Below are 21,911 nucleotides of genomic sequence, written 5' to 3'. Positions count from 1 at the left end.
GAAATCTGGATCAGTTGTCTTAGTAGCTTAAGGTGTCACTGACAGTGCATTATACACTGGCTCCAATCTAATTTTTAACCAAAATGTAGGCTATAATTAAACCAGGCATAAAATTAAAGAATTTGAGATACAACTTTTCTGGGTACAAAAAGATGCTTTTGTAATGAGAAAAGCCTGTGCTCAGATCCCATCAACCTAATTTAAAAGGAGGTCTGATTGCAGAAACTGTGATGTGCAGTAGGCTGTTAGTGAATTTTGTTGATGTTCCTCATAGGTATATTTTGAAAGCAGATTTTCCAGTGAAAGAGAGTGATGTGAATAGGGTGTGTCACTGGGAACCATGTTGCATTTAGGCTAACAGTCAGATTTTGGTTAAAATTGTTGTGTATTAGCTTTTTCCCATTTCCCCACTATATTCTAATGTTTTACTGACCACTGTAACATATGGAGGTTTTTTTCAATTAATCAAAAAGAGTGCACTGAGTTCCTCCGCCATGTAACGCCCCTTATGCAGTTATGAAACCGGAGGGATTCCCACCTGAGTCGTGCCCCACTGCCATGCTGCAGACGAGGAGGAGGAATCGGAAGTCTGCCGCTGCCGCTCGCCTCCTCTCTGGAGAGGGACTTTCAAAAGACCTGAGCTGATGAAAAATGTAGTGTAATAAAACTTGTACCACTTGCCAGCCTTCAGGTTACTCCCAGGACATGTCCTTACAGCTTTGATGTTAGCAGTAAGAGTAAATTTTAAACTGGCAGGTAACTGACCTGTGGAAATCTTCCACTAGCTTTTTCAGACCAGCTGCTTTCCAATTAAGTTCCCCTTACAGCATGTCATCACTGTAGCAAGCTCAGTAATTTGGCCCATTAATTTAGTCTAGCGTGTATACATATCTGTAGCCATTATTTCTGAAAATAGATTTTTAAGTACGCTATAAGTGATTTTAGCTGTATGAAACATCGTGTCTCTCTTAAATGATATCTATCCAATTAGACAGTATTCTCATAGGACATGACTTTGGTGTAGTATATTGTTATTAGTTTTGTTATTATACATTACTTTAATAAGACTGCAGAATGATCCTACCATCAGTGCAGTGGACTGTACGATTTCTGTCTTCTCCAGGAAATATTAAGATAGGATTTTCTGAAGCATATTATAGCTTGAAAAATGTAAGCAAGAAGATGATACACTTTCCTACTACTGATAGTCACATAGCCTTTGTTACCTTTTGTCTCTTCCTAGGAATAATAAAAGGAAATGTGACTGCTGGCCAATTTTTTATTTTTTTTTTTACTTTATCCTTGGTTGTTTTATATATTTTTCAGTAAGAATGTCTTGTATTAACTCCCACAAGCTGGAATTGCTGTGGGAGCAACAAAAGTTGGTGTGTACCCAAAGACCTAGTTCAGCTTAGTCATTGCCCCTCTCCTATCACGTATTGTTAAACTGTTCAGATTAGACCTGAAAAAGTTGAAGAGTTTAAAATGAAATGGCAATGTTTTTTGGTAGACAAGGCTTGTCTACCTGTCTGGTGTAGGCAATTGCAGTTTTTAAGCATGTAATTCGTATTAGGATCAGCAAGATGTGTCAGCTGTGGGCTCCTGAGAGGAGGGATCTAGATGAGGACTCAAGCAGAGACACTTTTTGGTTTTTTCACTGCCTGCTATCATAATGAAGCAGGGCCAGGAACCAAGGCAAAATTGGGGCCTGTACTGAACGGCTTATAGGGCTTTACTTCTTTAAAATACATTTAATTAAGGGCTGGTTTCAATTCACCTAACTTTAGTGGTTTAAGTGCCTTCAGTGGTGAATAGAGAATGTTCCTTCTGAAGAGCCCTTCTTTCCATGTGGCTCAGTCATCTCTGCAAGGGTGGCTTTCACTCTCCCGCCTGAGCTCGCAGTGGTGGCTGCTTGGCCGGGATGGCAGACCTGGCTCCTGTATCCCATAGAAGTCTGCATTTGTGCTCCGGTGACTCTGGCTTGAGAGAGGAGGATCTGAGGAGCTTCCAGGTGGAAGGCTGGCTGCTCTGTTCGCTGTTGTCTTCTCTCTAAAATGGGCCTGAAACCTGCTTGGGAAGTCAACAGCCCACAGAAATTTAACGCTTTTCCCGTTTCTCACTTTCAGCCCTGTTACAGCCTCTTTGATCCATCCTCCCCATCAGAAAGCACAAACCCAGCAGGAGGAGAAGCGATCTGCAGACTCGCCTTCGTGGGCACCAGCCACCATACGAACGACTGCTCTTGGATGCAAGGTAAGGTCATACGGGGAAGAGGCTTCTCACATGAGGGAAGAGTGATCTCAAGATCAGCACTAAATATCCCCCCTGGCCTTTCACCCCACAGAGATTGTCTCACACCTGCAGATGCTCTTTTTTCTGTTTTCTTTCCCTTGGCTATAAGTCTGAGATCCCCTCAGTGCCGTCCTCTGTGTAGTTACAACTTGGTGAAGGATGAGAGCTGGTGACAGAGATGGAACTGTTCCTCTCCTCCTGCAGTCTGACCTTAGTTTCAAAGTTTCCTATGACTGCCACTGCTGCTGATAGTCGCTGCATACCATCTTTACAGTTTGTCCTCTGATGTCTGCCAGCTTACCAGCCTGTAGTTGAAGGTGTCATCTATGCTTTGCAGACACCACGAGCACCCCCTGCAAAACTGAACTGGACATAGCATTTTTCCATCTGATGAAAAAGCATTACAGAAGAAAAAACGTGCTTTTTTTTTTTTTTTTTGAATGCTCTTGCTGTGTGAACCAGAAAAGTGTGCTTCACCTTGCCATCAGCATAGTGTTTATCTGATAGCGAAGGTTACCTCTAAACAAATATTTGAAAATGTTATCAAGATAGAACTTAGCTTTTGACAAATTTTGCTTTTTGCTCTGGCCTTTACACTTTTATAGTCAGGTTTGGAAGGTCATGTTTTTTTATCACTGTGAATGCTGCTTAGCTTGTCAGTCATCTGTAAAATGAATGTGCAGAACAAAGCAATGTGAAATTTTTAGACTTCAAAACCCGTGAAAAACGTTTGGGGAACAAAAGTGTTTATTTTACATACTTCGAGGTCCTCAACTGGTGTCAACAGCTCTGCTGAGGTCAGTTAGTTACGCCATCTCAGGGCCGACTTCAAAATCACAAGCGTTAATGCAAAGAGCAGGCACTGTGAAGCAGCCTTTAAATGCCACATGGAAGAAAATATGTCTAGATCCCTAAAAGATCCATACTACAAAAACCAGTCCCAAGGTAGTATTTTGCTTTTTTACATTTCTCCTTTCTCCTGTTCCACTTCCTATGGTATCCCAATAATACTGTATTCTTTCGTTTTTCTCCCGAAGATAGTGATACCTCCCCCACAGCTGTGTGATAGCAGTGCAGTAGTTTATATCCCATGGAGTTGGATCATAGTGTGTCACTGTTCCTTTGGTTTCCAGTGGATTATATTTCTAATCCCAAATATCTATATAGAACAGCGTTCTTGTGTCTGATGGCTTTTCCTCCTTCCCTTCTGTTGAGGACATGATCTTCATTTTTAATGAGTTCTTGAAATAAAAACCTTCCTTATGTTTCAAAGGCAGAAAAGAGAAAGAGGAGCCTTTTTTAAAGTTCAGCTGAAAACTTAAACACTTCCTTGAAATTTTCTCTCCTGTGGTAATCCACCTACTTGGTATGACTTTCTCTTCTGTCAATAAAGCTGGACTAAAACTCTGAGGATTACTGTGAAACTTTCCTCACAGGAGACTTTAGGTTCACAAAGAAGGTGTAAAACTCCATGAAAGAATATTGCATAGTGAAAAATTACATGTGTAGTTGTATATTCATTATATTCATATTTATTGATACCTAAGAGTCTATACTTTTTAACCTGAACTGAAAATGATATTGTGCTGAGGTCCTCAGATACCAATGTTTCCTTACTGGTTATCTAGGAGTGTAAAATGGTCACATGAAGTGTAGTCTAATTAATGGCCTTTTTGTAGTTTATGTTGCATATCAGTGTAATCGTTAACCCAAGCCTTGCTCCACAATGTCATTGCAAAATATTTTATTATTTTTTTCCCTCTTAGCTCTCCTACCATTTGGCTACAGCTGAATTTTTTTGTGAAATTACTGTTCAGTCTTTCAGCTTCTCTTCAGTTCTGTCAACTCTTACTTTGAAACCTACTTTTTAATACCTTTTTTTTTTTTTTTTTTTTTTTTTTTTTAACTGCTTGAACTAGATGGTAGCTTTAGCTTTTCAGTTTGGAAATTTGGGCTTTTTTTTTTTTTTTGTGTGTGTGTGTGAACAGTTTAATCTATTGTAATCTCTCCGTAAGTAACCATAAATCATAATATTTTAAAAAGTTTGTCGAGTGAAAAGCATCATGTATACAAACTTTTAAATACATCATCTCTGAAAGGCATCTATTCAACTGGTGACCAGAAGAGTGAGCAAGATTCCTTGTTTTCCAGACCTTTATTTATATGCCAGCTGGTTAAGAGATAAGGTCTTCAGATTTCCGTGTAAATACTACATCTTTCCCTGAGTAATAAAGAAATTCTGTGATTGTAGAATTAGATTCATAGATGCAAAACAACAAGAAAATAAAGCTCAATATGAAAATGAACAACAACAAATTTCATTTCTGCTTTAGACTCACTTTCTATTGAGTCTGTGGAATCACATCAGTGGGAGAGCTTGGGTCCCTTTTTGCCCTTTGGCTGATGCACAAGTTCTTGATTTCCTAAACATCTTATATTTCCGTGTGTTCAGTCTCTATGCTTCACCCACAGATTAATTTTATCAGTTTCTCACAAACTGTATACAAATGTTGCATTGCTAGTTGCAAATATATAAAAAAATGTTTGTGCTCCAGTAGCACCTCGAGGTGTTAAACAGGTGGCATTTTGTCCTGCTACGTACGGTAGAGAACATGGATTTTGCCTTGAAAGCTGTCTGCCTTAAAAATAATATAAAAATGGAGTGTAAAAAACCCCAGCAATAGAGCTGGAGAAAGTAATCAGTATATATAATCCTGGTGTAATAAAGTAGGGGCATAATTTTGTCAGTTCAAACCATGCTAATGTTCTTTCAAAATGAATTAATAAATTTGTATGAAATACTTGAATACTATCATGCATTTAGAAAAAGTCATGTAATCATTGAAGTTAGTTTATTAGGTAACCATAAATATTGGCTATAATTGGCTGCAGGGCAAAAAACCCCAAACATTTTGTACATTTTTGCTTCATGACTATCTTACATACCTTGATATTTCTGTCATATGAAAGTCTGAGAGGTTGGTGCAGTGGATGCCACACCTTATAGGCTACCTGTGTGTGTAAGGGTTATTTGGTTAATGCTTATTTTTGTTTCAGACTTCTTAGGGAGCTTGTAGAGTCTCTGTCACTGAACACTTGTAAGAACAAGTAAGAAATACCTTTTGGCATATACCTAGGTCTACTTTTGTCTTGCTTAGGAGCAGAGAATGCGCCTAAACACCTTCTTGATGTCTGTTTGGCCCTAATTTGCCTGGTATTCGATCTATCTGAAGTGGTCAGCTAAAATTTTGCTGGTAAATAGTTTATGAAGCTGAGAAAGTGTAATTGAATGTGTTTTTCCTGAAAAAATTTATTCCCTGAATGTTGCACACTAGTTTTTTTTTCTACTGATGATAATCAGTTAATAGTTTCTCCAAAATGTCTTCATTAATTCACCTGTGTGTGAGGAAGACCAAAATCCCTTGTTCATTAGTGTGGAGCATTTTGCTAAAAGAACATGTAGCACTATCCAAGGGGTGTGTGTAAATTCCTGCTCTAGTTTCTGGATGTGGATCATTTAATTAATGGACTGGCTGATAATAGGGACATGCCTTTAACTCAGGCTTTCTTAAAAAAGGACAAGAGTGTGGCAAATTCCTGGCAGCTCACTGAATTATGCTGCTTTCAGAAGAGCCACTAAAGTAGTTAAAAAATATTCTGGGTGCACTGATCAGTTGTTTAGTCGGATGCATGCGAACAGGATGTCTGTGTTCCCTGGCTGGAGCTTCTCAGAGGTAGATGGAGAGACTGTTGGTATTGTCACTTCTGGCAATATAAAAAACTTGCTGGAATGATGGAAATTACCTTTCCATGCACTTCTCTTCCATTGCAAAGGTCATCATGACTTCTTAGGTCATGATGGAACGTGTTGCCCCAAGGACTGTTCAGTGAGGTCTCCTAAACAACATCATTAAAGTGGTTCGTCCTTTGTAAAATGCTTAGGTTTCTGTGAAGAGAAAAGAGTGTGGTGGCCTAAGAACAGTTGTTTTCAATTTCTTGAAAAGGTTGAAAAGAAATGTGTTTCAAAACCAGTGAAACTAAATTATGTGTAAGCAGTTGACAGTTATGTGCATTTGGAACTGCTTTTGGTCCCCCCCTTCCTTCTTTTAACTGTTGCATCCTAAGCCACAGTAATGACAATGATCCCAAATTCAGGCATTATTAAGGTACAAGGTTTTTGTATAGTACATTTAAACTCAAGATCAGAGAAGCATGCAGAAGAAAACTTCTGCTGACTTTTAGTTCTACTAAAGTAAACATTATTTTAGTTCTGTTGGCATACTCCTGAAAAGAAGCTGCAAACAAAGTTTGGTTGGTTCATTAGGGTTTTAGAAATTTTATTATGGCAAAAGAAATATGTAAGTTAGATTTTAATTTGTCTTACCCAGAGCATTCACATCTACTTTGTACCTTGCCAGGAAAAAAGTCTTTAACTGCTCTGTGTTTTATTTCTTATTTACTGGATTGCATTCCAGAGTGGCTGTGGAGATTACTGTAGTAAATGTCATTGGTGGCCATGCGATAAGGGAAGTCTAACCTACCAGAGCGTTTGGTAAAAGTTTTCTCCCTTTCTCAACAGAAATTTGACAGGCAGTTAAAACCAGAGGCTGTAAAAACCTTCAGGCCAGGCAAATATGGGAAACGCAGGGCAGCTATCACTTAGGGCTGGGCATACGTGGAAGGAGTAGGACTGGTCCCCATGCAGAACAGTCCTAAAGCTAGAGGAGCCAAAGAGCGATGAAGCCAAAAGTCAAACATTATCATCCTTTGAACTTTCTGGGCTTATTCTGACTTAAGTGGTGCAAGGAGAAAGGGTAGTGTGTAGCTACAGGACACTTGTGTTAGACCTGGTTATAGGGATTGTCACAAACACTGGCTGTCCTTTAATAAGCAACAATTCAAATATGTTGTAACTGTGTCCTTTATTTTAATGTTGAACAGAGGTGAATATGTTGTAATAGAGACCTCTTGGTAAAGGGAATTACGTTATATAGGTTTGAGATGAGAATGAAAATAATATACTTGAGGTTTGAAAGAATTATAGACAAAGCCTTGAAAGTCTCATCTAAATCATTGAATTACATCATTCCTGTACAACCTGTGTGGTCCTTCAACAGCAAAAGGCCTCACAGAGATGTTGATAACATTGTTTAAAGCAGTTTATATAGTGCAGTCAATATGAGTTAGGGTTTTTTTAAAAAGTCTATGATGTTGTATGAGTATCTGATGCTTAGGGAAAGGCTTTAAGAACAGGGCAAATATACTGCAATATGTCCCATTCTTTCCTCTGAGCGTTTGTGTTTCAAGGGCTTTATTTAAAGCTCAATCATGCAGCCTGTGTGTAGAACAGTTACTTGGTGAACTCAAGTTGGTACGTGATTAGTTTTCTCAGGGTCTCGGATGTCTGTGTGTCAGCCATCATCCATGGAGGGATGGACTGCATACCAATACCTGCTGTATTATGATATACAAGTTCTAATTTTAAAGAATGGTGTTTTTAATTTTCAGAGATCTACACAGAGATCGTGTTAGGCACGAACAAGAAGGTCCTTAGAAGAGGACTGAGGACATCATTTTTCTGCTATGCAAACACTCAGTATGACATAATCCTTTAATACTATATATCTCTGCATCTCATGAAGGATGTAGTGGAGTTGGATGAGATACAAAGGGAGAATAAAGAAGCTGTGACTTCAGTTTGGAGAGGAGAAGGCTGAGTGTGAAAGAAATGAAGTTTTCAAAATCATGAAGGTGGCAGATTAAGTGTATGTGGAACTGTTGTTCATTGAGTTTGCAACATGAGAGCAAATTGAAATTTCTGGTTGAAATTGGTAGATTGGTTTAAAACAGATAAAGTACATTTTTGCACAGTGGGTATTGTACTATGTAGACTTTGTAGCATGTGACTACCAAGATGAAGCTTGTAATAAGGGTAAGAGGCTTCTTGGAACAATGCAAAAAGATTTCCACAAATGCTATCTGAGTAGGACTGGGTTAAAACCAGACCAGGACATCTGAATACTGTTGGACTGAGGAATGTATTGACCTCAGCCTTGCAGTTCTCTGATCGGTTTGGTAAGGAAACCTGGTCAATGCTGGCAACAATGCATTGCCAGCATGACAGTTGTTGGAAGACACTTAGGAATTGCACTTTTTTGGGGGGAGAAGAGAATCTGAGGGTTTGGCTTTTTCTTCTCTCTTTATGAAACAATGTCTCGATGGATAGCAGGTTTTCAGAGCATCTAGGAGCTCTAAAAGTAAACCTTAGTGCATTATGGGGAAACTCAGTAACCTCTTAATTGAAAACATAACATTTCTGGTGGGACTTTTACTGATAATGTTGTGGTTTAAGCTATTAAAAATATTGTTTGCAAATTGAACAATAGATAATGAGCATAAATATCCAATTTGGTAATTATGATACTAGTAGGTCATTAGCAACTGATTCTGTTAGTACTTAGTGATGATACTTAATTTGAGTTGCTTACTACTGTGTTTGCATTTATTGGTACTAATGAGCCATGCAAGATACTCACGTGATTTGTCCTCTGAAGATTTATCTGAAAAAATACTGCTATAAACATAGTCCTTATTGTTTTCCCCTCAATACCATTTATTCCCTTTTCTGTTTCATATTAATAATCAAGTAGTTGTAATTTCCATGCTTGTAATTTTCATGCAAGTGCCTGCAAAATTTATGTTCAGAGAATGTTCTTTGTACTCCTTTTCAGTGCCATATTAATTTCTTCTGATTTGTCTGTGATTGGTAATGTTATAATGTCCACAGTACCAATAAGAAAGTATAATGATATGACTCATTGGAGTCGAGGTGCTGTGTATATAGCATCCACTACTGTCACACTGCAGTCAAGGAAGGTGAAGTGGAGGTAGGAGGTAGATGGAGAAGACTTGCAATGCAAGGCACGGCCAAACTAGCCATGGCAGGTGGGCTTGTTAATAAGGAACCACAATAGGTTTTGGCTAGATAACATTGGATAGGTTAGATTAATGGTTTTGCCATAATGCTCATGGTATCTCTCCCAGCTGAAGCTGTGGCCGATAATCTCACTGAGGCAGTGATGCAGTATCTTCAGAGCCCTTGGTGGGTTTTTCTCCAGGAACGTGTTCAGTCGTACTTTGAATGTATGCTGAGCTTCGGTGACCAATGGCAGCCTGTGGCAGTGAGTTCCTCAGCTTCACGGTGTGTTTTGAACTCGTGAGATTCACTTGCTGTTTCTTACTCCTTTTATTAGAGGAGGTAGGAAGTACTCTGCTCGTTCTCTCCAGGCACTCAGAATGGTACATACCTCTCAGTAAATTCTCCCCAGTCTTAAAAAGCTGTAATATATTTTCTTCTTCTGTGCATGCTAGTTGTTTTACATATTTATTTTCTTGGCCAGCTTCTGTATCTTTTCTAGTTCCACCCTAGCCCCTTCAAGACTGGCAGAAGACAGAGAAAGAATAGGGCCAGGACTTGCTTTTCACATATTTATAACGTGACTTAGTATCTTTTATTTTGTTCTTTATTTCTTTCCTAATATTCTAGTTATTCTTGTGAATGCAGCACATAAAACTGACATTTACAAAATACTGTCTGTCTTGAATGGCAGTAATTAGCTCAATTTCCATTGCTGTATGTGTAGAGCTGGTTTTGCCCATGTCACTTTGTATTTATCAACTTCATATTCGAACTGCCATTTTCTTACCCAATCATCACTTTCTCCTGCTGCTCCCTGCTGCCAGCCTCTTTCCTCCCATCAGATTTCTCCTACACCTTGTTGAACGTTAATTTGGAACCAATCAGGGAGTGATACTAAGTTTTGCTATTTGATGCAGCTCTGTGGACAACTAGTGATTCCTCCTCTGTAGGAAATAGGACCCACAGCTGTTCTTTGGAGGAAGACGTCTCTTGGGACTCCCCCAGGATAGCTCAGAGAGGTCAGGCTGCTCAGATCTTACTCTGTGGATTATTGCCAATAGTGGCTTTTACAGCTATTTTGTGCTCCCTGTTTTTATTTATTTCTTTCATGTAGCCAGAAAAGCATACTTGGTCACCTAGAGATTAAAGAATTGCTTAATGGAAGCCATATACATCTTTCAGCAAATGAGTATTTTGGTATTTCACATGCACAAATGTGCTCTTCACAGTTCCAGATACTTTTTTTTCTTTCTTTCTTTTTAAGTCTGTGGTGCACCTTGGAATTTTAGCTTAGGTCAGGGTGACACTGTGCAAGATTAGCTTTGCTTGATTCCTGACAGACATACACCTTGTATTTTCAGGGGACGAAGGGAAGGGTTGTTTCTGTCTGAGATTGCATTTGAATCAAAATACTCTGTTTCTCAGGGTAAAGATCACTCAAACAGAGGTTACAACTACCCTGTGTATATGAATATTTGAATTCACTTAACAGGCTACATGGCCCTATACTGCTTTGGGGCATATTAACATTTATTTTTTCAGCATGGAAAGTCAGTTCTCCATATAGCAATCTACATATTTGTAGAGCTGGTTTAGTGATCTGTAGTAGCGGAGTGTCTTTTTATAGGTATATATGACTTTTTCAATACCTTATTTTTTGGACATAAATTTTCTTAGTATTATATTATTTCATGGTATTTATCGGGTTAAACAAAAAAGATTTATGGATAACGAAACTAGGTCACGTGGACAAGACTAATTAACCTGTATATAGGCAGTTAACACCAGGAAAGGGAACAAGCTGTGAATAGAAGAAACACATGACAAAATGCAGCGTGACCCGTATTTGAAAGTTAGGGAAAAATGTATATGTGCTTTCTTTAATTGTATTTAAACTTTCTGTATTCTAGACAGATCCAAGTTTGTAAAAATTGAAGACCCTAAATTACATTCATACTATGAGTAGGGATACAGTGCCAAATAAATCTCCTGTGGAAACAATAGCTGATGTTCTGTGCAGTAGATCCTTACTGGAAAAGCCAAACTAATAAACAAATTGATGCCTGGTGTAACTCTGTTTACTGCAAGATGTTACATGAGCAAGGATTTTATATCCGTGGCTCAGATGCTTTGTTAGTATTAATAAATGAAGTTCCAATAATGTGCCAAATATCTCTGTGGTGATTCAGAGAAAGGACAGTATTTTTTACTTCTCCACAGAACCCAGGTCAGCAGACCTTAAATTCAGTACTTTAATACGTTAATAAATGGGCCAAGTCATCATTTGTGGTATACTGCAGAGAGTAAAACCAGTGCATTGCTGATACACCAGTCCGAAGCTCATGTCTCGGTGTCAGTAATGGCATGCAAACACAGGTAACACTATCACAGAGATGATGTGTTTTATGACGGGGAGTCAGCATTGTGCAGCTGTGTCTCAGGTGCTCAACTGGAGGCAGCTGAGTCAAGTGTCCTTTACATAAAATGTCTGAATCTGCCTTTTTAGGGGTTTCTTTTCCTGCTGTAATTCTTTTGTCATGAAAATGTCAGTGTATTTTCAGCAAAAGTAAATAAGCGTTGCATAATTTGGTTGATTGGCGTGGGTTCTATTCCTCTAACTTGAGATCTCTACTGAGATTTGTGTACATCTGTCAATTTTATTGTCCTTTCTCCCATCCCTTTATCAGAGAAGATGTATTTGCCTGGGAACAGTGACTTCCCTGGGGATGATGGGTTGTTATTGAGACTCAAAATTGATACCTGGTTGTTTTGAACTGAGATTATGATCTTAATGCATTGCTTGCATGTGGCTATCCAAAATGTGCAAAGACTTAAGAATGTGTAAGTTGTGGAAAGCTGTTGTATACTTCCATTTGTTGTACTTCCAGTTTTGTTGTTTTTTTTTGGTTTTTTTCCTATCTGTATTCATAAAGGAAGGAAGAGAATCCTATCCTAAAGTAAAACTATTCATTTAAAACACAATGTATTGTTGGAACAGAGGCCCAAGATCTGCTTCCGCTCTACATGTATCTGCTGTGTTAAAGCACATAAACATGTGTTGTAATATCAATGAGTCTAATCTTATTGAATCTCTCCAACATATATGAAGATAATCCCATTTAGGCAGCTCAAAAAATTCATGGGAATGTTTTGTTACTTGCTATACCTACATGCTGGTAAGTCTTGTTCATTGTAAACTGTGCTCATAGCACCTTATCAGGCTCGTGCTTTCTTGTGGTTTTATTTCTTCATCTGGTTCCCTTCCAGCTCATCACGTTTCACAATTAAATCCAAGGCTGGATTAGGAAGCTACATCCCAGATCCTGTTGAATTGAGTGATTGCATTTGGGGAGGCAAACTCTTTCTGGGAGTCTGCCTGAAAACTGCTACAAGGAAAGGCTCACATGCTGCTCATCTAAAGGGCATTTTTCCCTGTACCGTGTTAATGGAATGAGAAAAACGTATCCCTGGTGAACGGGGATAAGGTGAACAACTTTATTTTGTGTGTTTTTCACTTTTTCTTGTTTTGCTTGTGATTTTTCTCAACAAAGATGCTGTACGCCATCAGATTAATTAGGCCTGATGAATTTTCTTGAGATTATGCAGCAGCAGCTCTTAACCTTTGTAGCTTGTTATATGCATGGTGATTTACTTGCTAAACCTTAACAAAATTTTAAATTAGCATAAATATTTTATTTATTATTGACATGGCTGTCATAGTATTTTTAGTAAGAACACTTTAATCTTCCATGACAGGTTGATCAAATTATTTGAAATACATTGCTGCATTTTATCTTGCATTTCTAGTTCCTTTAAATACTGCATGATATAATGCAGTTCATTTCTTCTGACAATGACAAATGTTTTTCTTAACCAAATTTTTGCAGCCCCCCTCCCACCCACCCCCAGTGCTAACAATCCTGTCCTCCTACACCAACCTACATGTGTTGCCAATAAACTGAACTGAATAGGAATGGGTTGACCTGTGTGTTCACACCACTGGAGTTGCAGGCAAGACCTGGCAGTTGAATGATTTACTTCTGAGCAGGTTGGCTCTCCTTGCACAGGTCAGCCACCACTCTGGTTTCTCTCCCTTTCATTACTCCATCTTTCATCTCTCTTCACTTCTTTCAGCCAGGAAAGTTAATAAATTCCAGTCTTTCACTGAAATTCCCTGTCTTTAAGAGAATGATAAAGAAACAGAGGCTGCAGCTGCCCTCAGTGATTTGTGATTTATAACTGGGGGGAATAATCTCCCTCCTGTTGTCAAAATGGTAACAAGTGTTTCCACAACAGAGCAATAATTGTTTAGATGGTACGTGTAAATAAATGGAGCCATCTGGACTGCTGAAAGCATGGCAAATACAGTACTCTGCTAGTTTGAGTAGGTTAAGTCTGTTTCTTCCTTTAGGTAATTGTAATCTGTGGGTTTTTCATTCATGTCTTGAAAATATTTTTTTCTTTTTGGTCAACAGCTGGTAACATTCACAACCCTTCGAATATGCTGAAGTCTAAAAAACAAGCAGCCTGATTCTGTCTGGTAAATACAATTTATAGGTTTTCCTTTGAGGTTACAGTTACAGGTGTAGGTAGAAAATGGGTACAAGTCTTTCTGTGAATATGAGGTTCAAAGCTGTCCGTCTTCGCATAGAACAAAAGAGTAGAAATTTTGCAGTGCAAAATTTAGAATTGACTTCATTGAGTTGGACAGATCTGATGAGTTACATGAAAAATTACATACAAGGTGAGCACCTTCTGGCTTTTTGAAAAGTTTTTATTATTTATTAGTTATCATGGATTTTGCAGTATTCGGGAAATGAAATAATTACGAGCCATGAACTAAGGATGACACATTTTTTTTCATCACTGATTGCTTATAATTTGCAGTAATACTTATTAATTATATTGCCATTTTATGTTTAGATAAGCATAGGAAGGAGGTATTTTTCTTTCCATAACTGAACATTTTTTTAACCTACTAAGAACAGGCAACAAAAATGCAGGATCTGATGCTAGTTTTTGTTTCATGATCATAAACATTAAAGAATTTAAGCTATTTGGAATTATATTATTCTTTATATGTTGTGGCTTTCCTAGGAATATGAGTCTCCATACACTTACGTTTTGAGTGGAAATTTTTCATTTTGGAAATACTGAACGTAGGCATTGAATAGGTTGCACATAAACTATTAGCAAGACATCCAGACATTGAGGGGGGATGGAAATGAATTGTTTGGAGTGTACATTTTATTCTTGACTTTAATGTTTATCCAGAGTATTGTGTATACTGCAGTTGTTTTAGTAGCTAAGACCATCACTTAATGGAGTGCCAGGTGAACAAATTGCTTCATGTGGTCTCCTCCTACTTGAATTCTTCTTAGTTGATGACACAGTCAGAGGTCTCAAGAATCCTCATCGTATAAGTTAAACCATGCTCTGCTTCAGGTGATTGTCAGTCCAACTGTTTGTAATACAACTGCTATTTAAATATCTTGCAAGCTCTTTTGATCCTGACTCTTCAGTGTTTTCCCTAAAGGGACCTGTTTAATGAAGGTTATACTACACTAAGTAATCTATTAGAGAAGCCAGCAGCCATGGGTGGTAGGCTCTGAATTTGTGGCTGTCCCACTTTATGAGAGGAGGAGGGAGATCTAGAAAGCTGTTGCCCTAAGGGTTCCTACTATAGCTCCTGTACGCAGGAAATCTCTGGTGTAGAGCAGCACAGTGACACATTGGATTAAAAGTTCTGCAAGACTGTTTGGGCAGCAGTGCTGCCCACTAGCATTTTGTGTTTGGGAAGGATTTTTGCCTGTTACTGTGCTTGTCCTATTTAAAGCCCCTGTCTATTTGTTTTCTACTTGAAAGTGGGGAATATTTGTATGACAGGCCTGAATTCTTCCTAAATCGGATTAGCTAGTTATATTCAGCTTATTTTGAGATAGCAAAGTTTGGATCTTCTCAGATCCTGATAGATTCGCATTTATATCAACTCATTAACTTACGAGTTTACTTACAGATTACTATACTCCACGTTTATTCAGGCTGATCAAGCTTCACACATCAAATATGTAGATTCCTGGCTCTTGCTGATACAAGAAGGTTTTGCTTCATATGCTCATGCTATAGCACCACACCCCCCTTTTGGCTTCCAAATGCAAGCGGTCATCATCTTCTGGCCACCAGTGCTCAATTTGTGTGGCCATGGAGCAGAGAAAAAGTGTGTCACTGAGCTTCAGCGAGGGAGTTGTATATACTCTTTAACTTCACTCGTGTACTATTCCTTCTGCATTATGCATGGCCAGGTGTTAAGAAATCTGCAGTTTGCATGCAGGTCAAAACTACTAAAGTGAGGTCTGAAGACTATTTAATTTGCTAGGTATTTTGGAAACAGGTTTAATAAGGGCCAGTAAAATCAAGTCAGCGGTAACACAGGTCCAAGGGGGGTCATGAACATTGCACAAAACTAGGAAAAGTGAAAATAGCCCTTGTTTAGTCCTCTGCTGTTGCATGGTCCAGGCGGAGTCTGTCATGGAAACCATCTGGGTCTGCTGAACTGGCCAGTGAGGGGACCCCTGAGCACAGCTCAGATAGGTGGGGTAATGTCCTGCTCACAACCTTGCACCTTGTCTTCCCTTCTCCTCCAAGTCCAGGGAATTGCCAAAAGCTGTCTGGTGCCTGGGTGGGAAGGGGTGGCTGAGGGATCTCTTCTGTATGTCTGCTTTGCAGTTACATGGAAAATCCCTGGGTTTGTGCTAACGTCTCATTTTAGCATGTTCTGTTGCCCAAATTCTTGACGCTGCCTTTTTCCTGTGTCTGTTAAGTATCTTTGAAGAGGCAATGTGTGGGATTGTGAAGGTTCTCTGTGTCATTAGTGTATATGAAATTAACAGTACATATTTATATTGTCTGTATTTGGACAGGAATTAAATTCTGTTTTTTGCTGCTAGCATGAACTTGCTGCCATAAGTGGTGAATAATCTGAAGCTGCAAAGCATCTGGCATTTTTGAAGACCATTCTCTGCTACCACACAATATACAAGCATTTAAGCCATTATGTTTAGACTGCTGAGAAAAAAAGATTAGAGTAGTTGAGCATAGCAAAAAACCAAGAGAGTCACAAATATGTGAATTCATTTCAGTAAGTGTTCAAGCAGCTGTAGACTTTGTATTTAGTTCTAAAAAGGTCCATGTGGAGTTCTTTCTGTTCTGAATTTTAATATATACCCAAATGTGGTCTCTCCTGATGAATAAAATAACTATTTTTCTACTTCCTCGAACTCTTTTCCTGATTCTATTCATATTTCAACCTTGTGAACAGACTTTCTTTGTTTGCTCTGGCTTTATGTAATGGCAGAATTAGATGACAGTAGTCTCTCAAAATCTCAGATAGCTCTTCCCTTGCTAAATTCATTTTTCAGCTTGTCGCTTAGTTCTTTGCTGAGCTAGAATCAAATCAGATTTTCTCATTAAGTCTCTCTCAAGCAGCATTTGAATCCATCATGGAGGTTTGTGGCAGAGATGCAAGCCTTGGTCCTAGTACTTACCTCAGTATTTGAGTTCTCAATTTAACATGGGAAAAAAGTACAGAATTTGGTGTGCGTGTTTGGGTTCTATTAGTATTAAAGACATCTGGGAGGCTCTGAGTATTACTAAACTAATGGACTGCCTGGAGCCTTACAGTGCACAGTGCCTTCAGCTCTCTAGAAATTATATGAGTGTACTGTTATAGCAGCAGTTAGTACTTTCATGTAGCATAACTGGACTGCTTTAGCAGTGTTTTTCTAAACTGGGTCGTGTAAAGTATTCTGTAGTCACGTGAACCCTTCTGGTATTCACATTCTGTAGACATCACATATAAATTATTTTTGATTTCAGAAGCTGCTAGTAATGTAAGCTTATGTGCAAATAAGAGGGTCTTCAAGGTTGATGATGGTTTTGTGTACATGAAAATAGAGAAGGAACACTTAGGATGTTAGCATTAAGATTGTAAAGGGCTGTTTGTGTTCAGAAAAGTTAGGGATAAATTAATTAAATGTGTTGGTTTAAATTGTATTTATTAAAACACGCTAATCCTGTAGTTGAATGCTCCCAAGTACTTCATTTTTGAGTGTTTCAGGATATCCATTTTCTGTGCCATCCTCATAAATTTACAGAGATGAATGTTTCTCCATGGCTGTGCAGACATCTGTGCAGATAAGCTGGCTGGTCAGCTGGGAGCCAGTTCAGAAACAGAAACTGGGACTGTTCTGGCATTGAAATAATGTTAAGAAGCTATGCAGAAATACTCACTCAAGTTTGCCAATATGGTTGTATGATTTTTGTTGACTTGTGTTTCTGGGAGTCAGAATACTGGCAGAATAAATGCATATTTGTCTGCCAAGGAGCTTATAGACATGCCTTATCCACTCAGTAGTTGAATTTACTTGAGCTTTGCTCCTATTAGTAACTTTTACTTTCCCAGGTGTGCACCTAGACATAGAGGAATGCTCCCAAACAAGGTTATCATAGGAGATTCATTAAATGTACATATTACCATGCAAAAAAGGAATGTGAACATTTCAACATTTTCATTCCACTTGTGAAGACTCATATAAACATTGGGACATTTCTAATTTTCAAACCTGCCAAATCTGGAGGAAGATTTGACCTGCGTCCTTTTGGAAACATTTAAGCAAAGGCTTTCCTCTGGCAGTGGAAGCAGCTGCAGCACACTGTATTTGGGAGGCAGCATCACAACTAATTTGCCGGGGGAAAGGAGCAGCAATAAGAAGCTGAGGAGAGAGGACTATAAATACTGCATGGCTGCAGCTATACTGCTCCCTGAACCAAGTTACTGTTGCTACATTGCACACTGCAAAAATGTCAGATCTTTTCACTGTACAGCGCTGAATCACGTGGAAATAACTAACCGTACTGTTCGTCTCTCTTTCGGCTGGGAGTTACGGTTTGGTGTTTTTTAGATTGATTTGATAAGGAAAATGGCTTATGTGACCATGCTGTCAGTCTTGTCTTCTCTCCTTGTTCTTCTCTTTCTACTTGCCAATGGCTTTTGAATTTATTGCTCAACTTCAGCTAAATTTTTTTAAAGGAACAGAAATCTCTGAAGGTTTTATGTTCCAACAAACGTGTTAAAAATGAGCGATTAGGTGTAGGAGAGACCCAAACTAGAGCTCCCACAGAGGGAAAGGCATGAGGTCAGCAGTTGCCTGTCATGTTTGATGTGTTGCCCGAGGGATGGATGAGCCTGTGTGCAGCTCTTGCCCAGCCACACATAAAAGCAGCGTCTGGAAGAGAAACCTGTTGCAGTAGTAAGTGCTAGGGATGTGCTAGTAACTTGGGATTTCACAGTGCAGAGATTTATTTAGGGATGCATTGGAGGCTCTGAGGTGTAGAGGAGCTTCTGCTCTACTGATCCTTTGCTTGAGGAGAGGGAAAAACAGCATCTGGGGGAGACTCAGTAATTTTTTTCTCCATGTGGGTGTTAAGAGAATCCTTTTGCAGAAACAGAAGGTAGGACAGTTGCTCACTTTCCCAACAATGCTGTCTTTCTCCGCTGTGTAACCTCACCCAGCCTCATTAGGAAGCCAGTATTGGCATCATTTAATTTGTTTTCTATGAATTTGCAATATACAAATACTCGCATTTAAAGAGCTTTCCCTAGTTCTTGGCAAGCCACTGTTTTTCACGTTGATTTTCTTATCCTTAGGGTTAGCTCTGGGGAGTACTGTTAAAAATAAGTTAACATCTAAAATACAAAATGGAGTCATGCCGCTGGGTAATTTTTGTAAATAGAAGAATTTGGCCTCCACACAGACCAAACTCATGGCATTCTCATCTCTTCCACAATGAAGTGCAGACGTTCTCTGCAATGAATTTCTGTAGCCTTTGTTTGTGTGGGGTATTTAGTAGCTGAATGCTTGACATTTATGTTGCTTTTGTTTTTTATGGTATTTACCAATAAGGTCACAAAATATTTGCCTAAGGTTCAGGCTACTGCTGCGGATATACCTTCAGTAAATCTTAGCAATATCTATCCAAAACTAACCAAGTTAAAAATCTTCCCTAAAACCAGCAAAGCTTGTTTTTGGAATATGTTGAGCAGTTGTGTCAGCTTTTGAGAGCAATTTTGGAAAGTTTAACCTGTGATAGATATTTCCAGTCCCAGGTGTCTCTGGATCCATTTAGAAGCTGAAAGCTGGTGCGTGTAAAAGAGATAGTTCAAAAGTGGAAGCAGTTTATCCTGTGTCTCAGAGATTAAGAACCCTGTTAGGTTAGTTATTTGATTTTGCTTTGCTTTTCATCTGCTTACTTCTTTCCTTGTATGGATTCTGGTTTTTGCCTTGTGAGAAACAGCTGATGATCTTTCCTTACCTACCTTTCCTGTGACCTTCACAATCCTGGAGATCACATTTGTATTCCCCACTGTAAAAATGCAAAAGCTACTAGGTTTAATCTCAAATACAGCTTATTTCAGTGTGGGAAACGTCCTTCAATAGCTTTTTTTTTGTTCCTGCTCTAAGATAGTTGTACAGAATTATGCAGGTGCTGGAGACAGATTTGTAAGTATTTTGTTACTACTCAAAACTTGTTGGATAGATTTGTTTATCTTTAGTAAAATATGTCAAAGTCTATCTTTATTTAAAATAAAGAATGGGCTTAAATACACTGCAAGTACACTTAAATGTTTGAGTATACATGTACATAGTAGCAGGAACTATTACTTGAATGTGCACAGTAGGAAGGGTCTAATAAAGCATAGAATAAGGAGGGGTGAATTTGAGGTGAAGTCAGTTTTTATTTATATTGGAGTAAATGGTGCAGTGCCAATGTTGCTCACAGAATTATCCTTGAGTAATTCCAGTTTCACTTATGGTCATGTTCTGTATTTTTTCTGGAGCTGCATGACTGCTTTACACTTCTCTTGTGTCTAATAGAGAGTGCCTGTTTAGACCTCTTAATGTGGTTAGAAGTAACAGATGTAACATAATCTAGTATTATTTTTTGATGGAGTACCGTACACCAATAAGTAAAAAAGTTTTGCCAAACTTGCTTTCGCAATGGAAATCTCTGGATTTTCCCTTCTATTTATATTTGTAAAAGGAGGGAATACATGATAGGCGAGACTTTTTTCAGCATGAGCTTCTACCCGTCAATGAAGGCAATAAAATTTGAATCTGGTCATGCACACTGCAGAGCTTATCAGTTAGCTGGCTATAGGCTATCCCTTACTGTGCCGAGAGTTGGACTGTGATGCTCAGCACATCTGCTGCTTTGGGGAGTCTCTCTGGGGTCCAGAAACAGCAGACCCTAATTTCTGGATCTCAGCTGGACTTGGGAAAAAACCAAGCATCTTAGCATCTTGCTGCACCAAATGCACGTGTCCGGGACACTCAGTGCTTTGGCAAGACCTGAATCAAGGAAGATGTCCGTGGGTAACAGCAGAGCAGCATCTTTCACCTTCTGTCAGATCTGGCCTGAAATAATGTCTTTCTTGACAACCAAAAGAGCCTATTTTTACCTTAGTACTGACTTATGCTGCCAGAAGCAATCTGAAGTGAGTGAAGTTACATCAGGCTCTGCCCTTGCAAAGCTATGCGTAGTAGTTATGTTACAGCATGATGAATATGTTGGAAATTTGCAACGTGATAAAATTCCTCTATCTCTTGCAGACTAACATATCAAAATCCCCTTCGTGCTGTGAGTGTTTCTGCTTTATAGATTTTTAAATAGCGTGGCGATTAGGTCACTGAATTTCTTTCTCCATGTGTCAATCTTCTTTACGGCTTTCTGTATTTTTTACAGGAATCTGAGATGAGAGAGCGCTAGATTCTAATGATCATCTTGATACCGTTGCTCTCATCTATATATTGACAGGTAAGTTTGCCAAACTAATTTTGTAGAGAAATCATTTAAATTACTCATGTCAGGTGGGCAAACCTACAGTTACAGCTCAGGACTTCAACCATGTGTCTTGCTGGATTCTGCTAAGGTGTATTTCAATAACCAGGTGGTCAAAAATTCTTGAAAAACCTGCTCGATCCTCAACAAGGAAAATGTTCCTCATCCTGCTTTACAGTGTTGGGTGGATTACAAGAATGATCTCAGAGCAGAGGAATTTGCAGCTTATCTGTAGCCTGTAGTGGAGACGGCTGGCAGATCTTGTAAACTTTTCTCCTCGCACATAACAGCTCTCTTCCTCCTCCTACTGAATATACTTTAAATATGAACTAGAAGGTAGACTAAAGTTATAATACTTCTTGTATTAGACACGTTAAAACCCTATTTTTTGTCTAGGAGCAATTTATTAATGAGTTCAGTGTAAATTTGCAACTTAACGTTAGATTTGGATAAAGAATTTCTGGGGTTTTGTGCTGTAATGCCCTTGTCATACAATTAGGTGAGAACTGATGGACTAATGAGTCAGTGTAGAGCCTCTTGTGATACAGCACAAACATTTTCCTTGTATCTTTTTTTTTTATTACCTTATCTGAATGCCGCATTTTCAGTGTTTTCTATTCAAAAAGGCTTCTAGTCTCTACAAATTTGTTTTTTGGGTTTTGGGTGGTTTTTTTTGTGGGTTTTTTTTTTTTTTTTTTTGTTTTGGTTTGGTTTTTTTTTTGTTGTTTTTTTTTGTTTGTTTGTTTTGTTTTCAATCTTATCTTTTCTATGATTCTGTTAAAACACAGATTAAAAAGTTTTG

At 38.6% G+C, this 21,911-nt stretch overlaps 1 protein-coding gene across 5 annotated transcripts in view; it reads left to right on the top strand.

The window, feature by feature from the left end:
- Positions 1 to 21,911, top strand: part of SHANK2 (SH3 and multiple ankyrin repeat domains 2) — a 363,833-nt gene that overhangs the window by 7,016 nt on the left and 334,906 nt on the right. For all 5 annotated transcript variants that reach the window (XM_049821258.1, XM_049821256.1, XM_049821257.1 and 2 more), the window contains exons 2-3: positions 2,127 to 2,253; positions 21,014 to 21,085. The gene's annotated coding sequence lies outside the window, so the exon portion shown is untranslated. The remainder of the gene's footprint in view (positions 1 to 2,126; positions 2,254 to 21,013; positions 21,086 to 21,911) is intronic.

Source organism: Accipiter gentilis, chromosome 17 (genome assembly GCF_929443795.1).
Source record: "Accipiter gentilis chromosome 17, bAccGen1.1, whole genome shotgun sequence".
NCBI classification, from domain to species: Eukaryota; Metazoa; Chordata; class Aves; order Accipitriformes; family Accipitridae; genus Astur; species Astur gentilis.
Note: the sequence above shows the minus strand (reverse complement) of the source record. Positions and strands in the feature narration are given on the sequence as shown.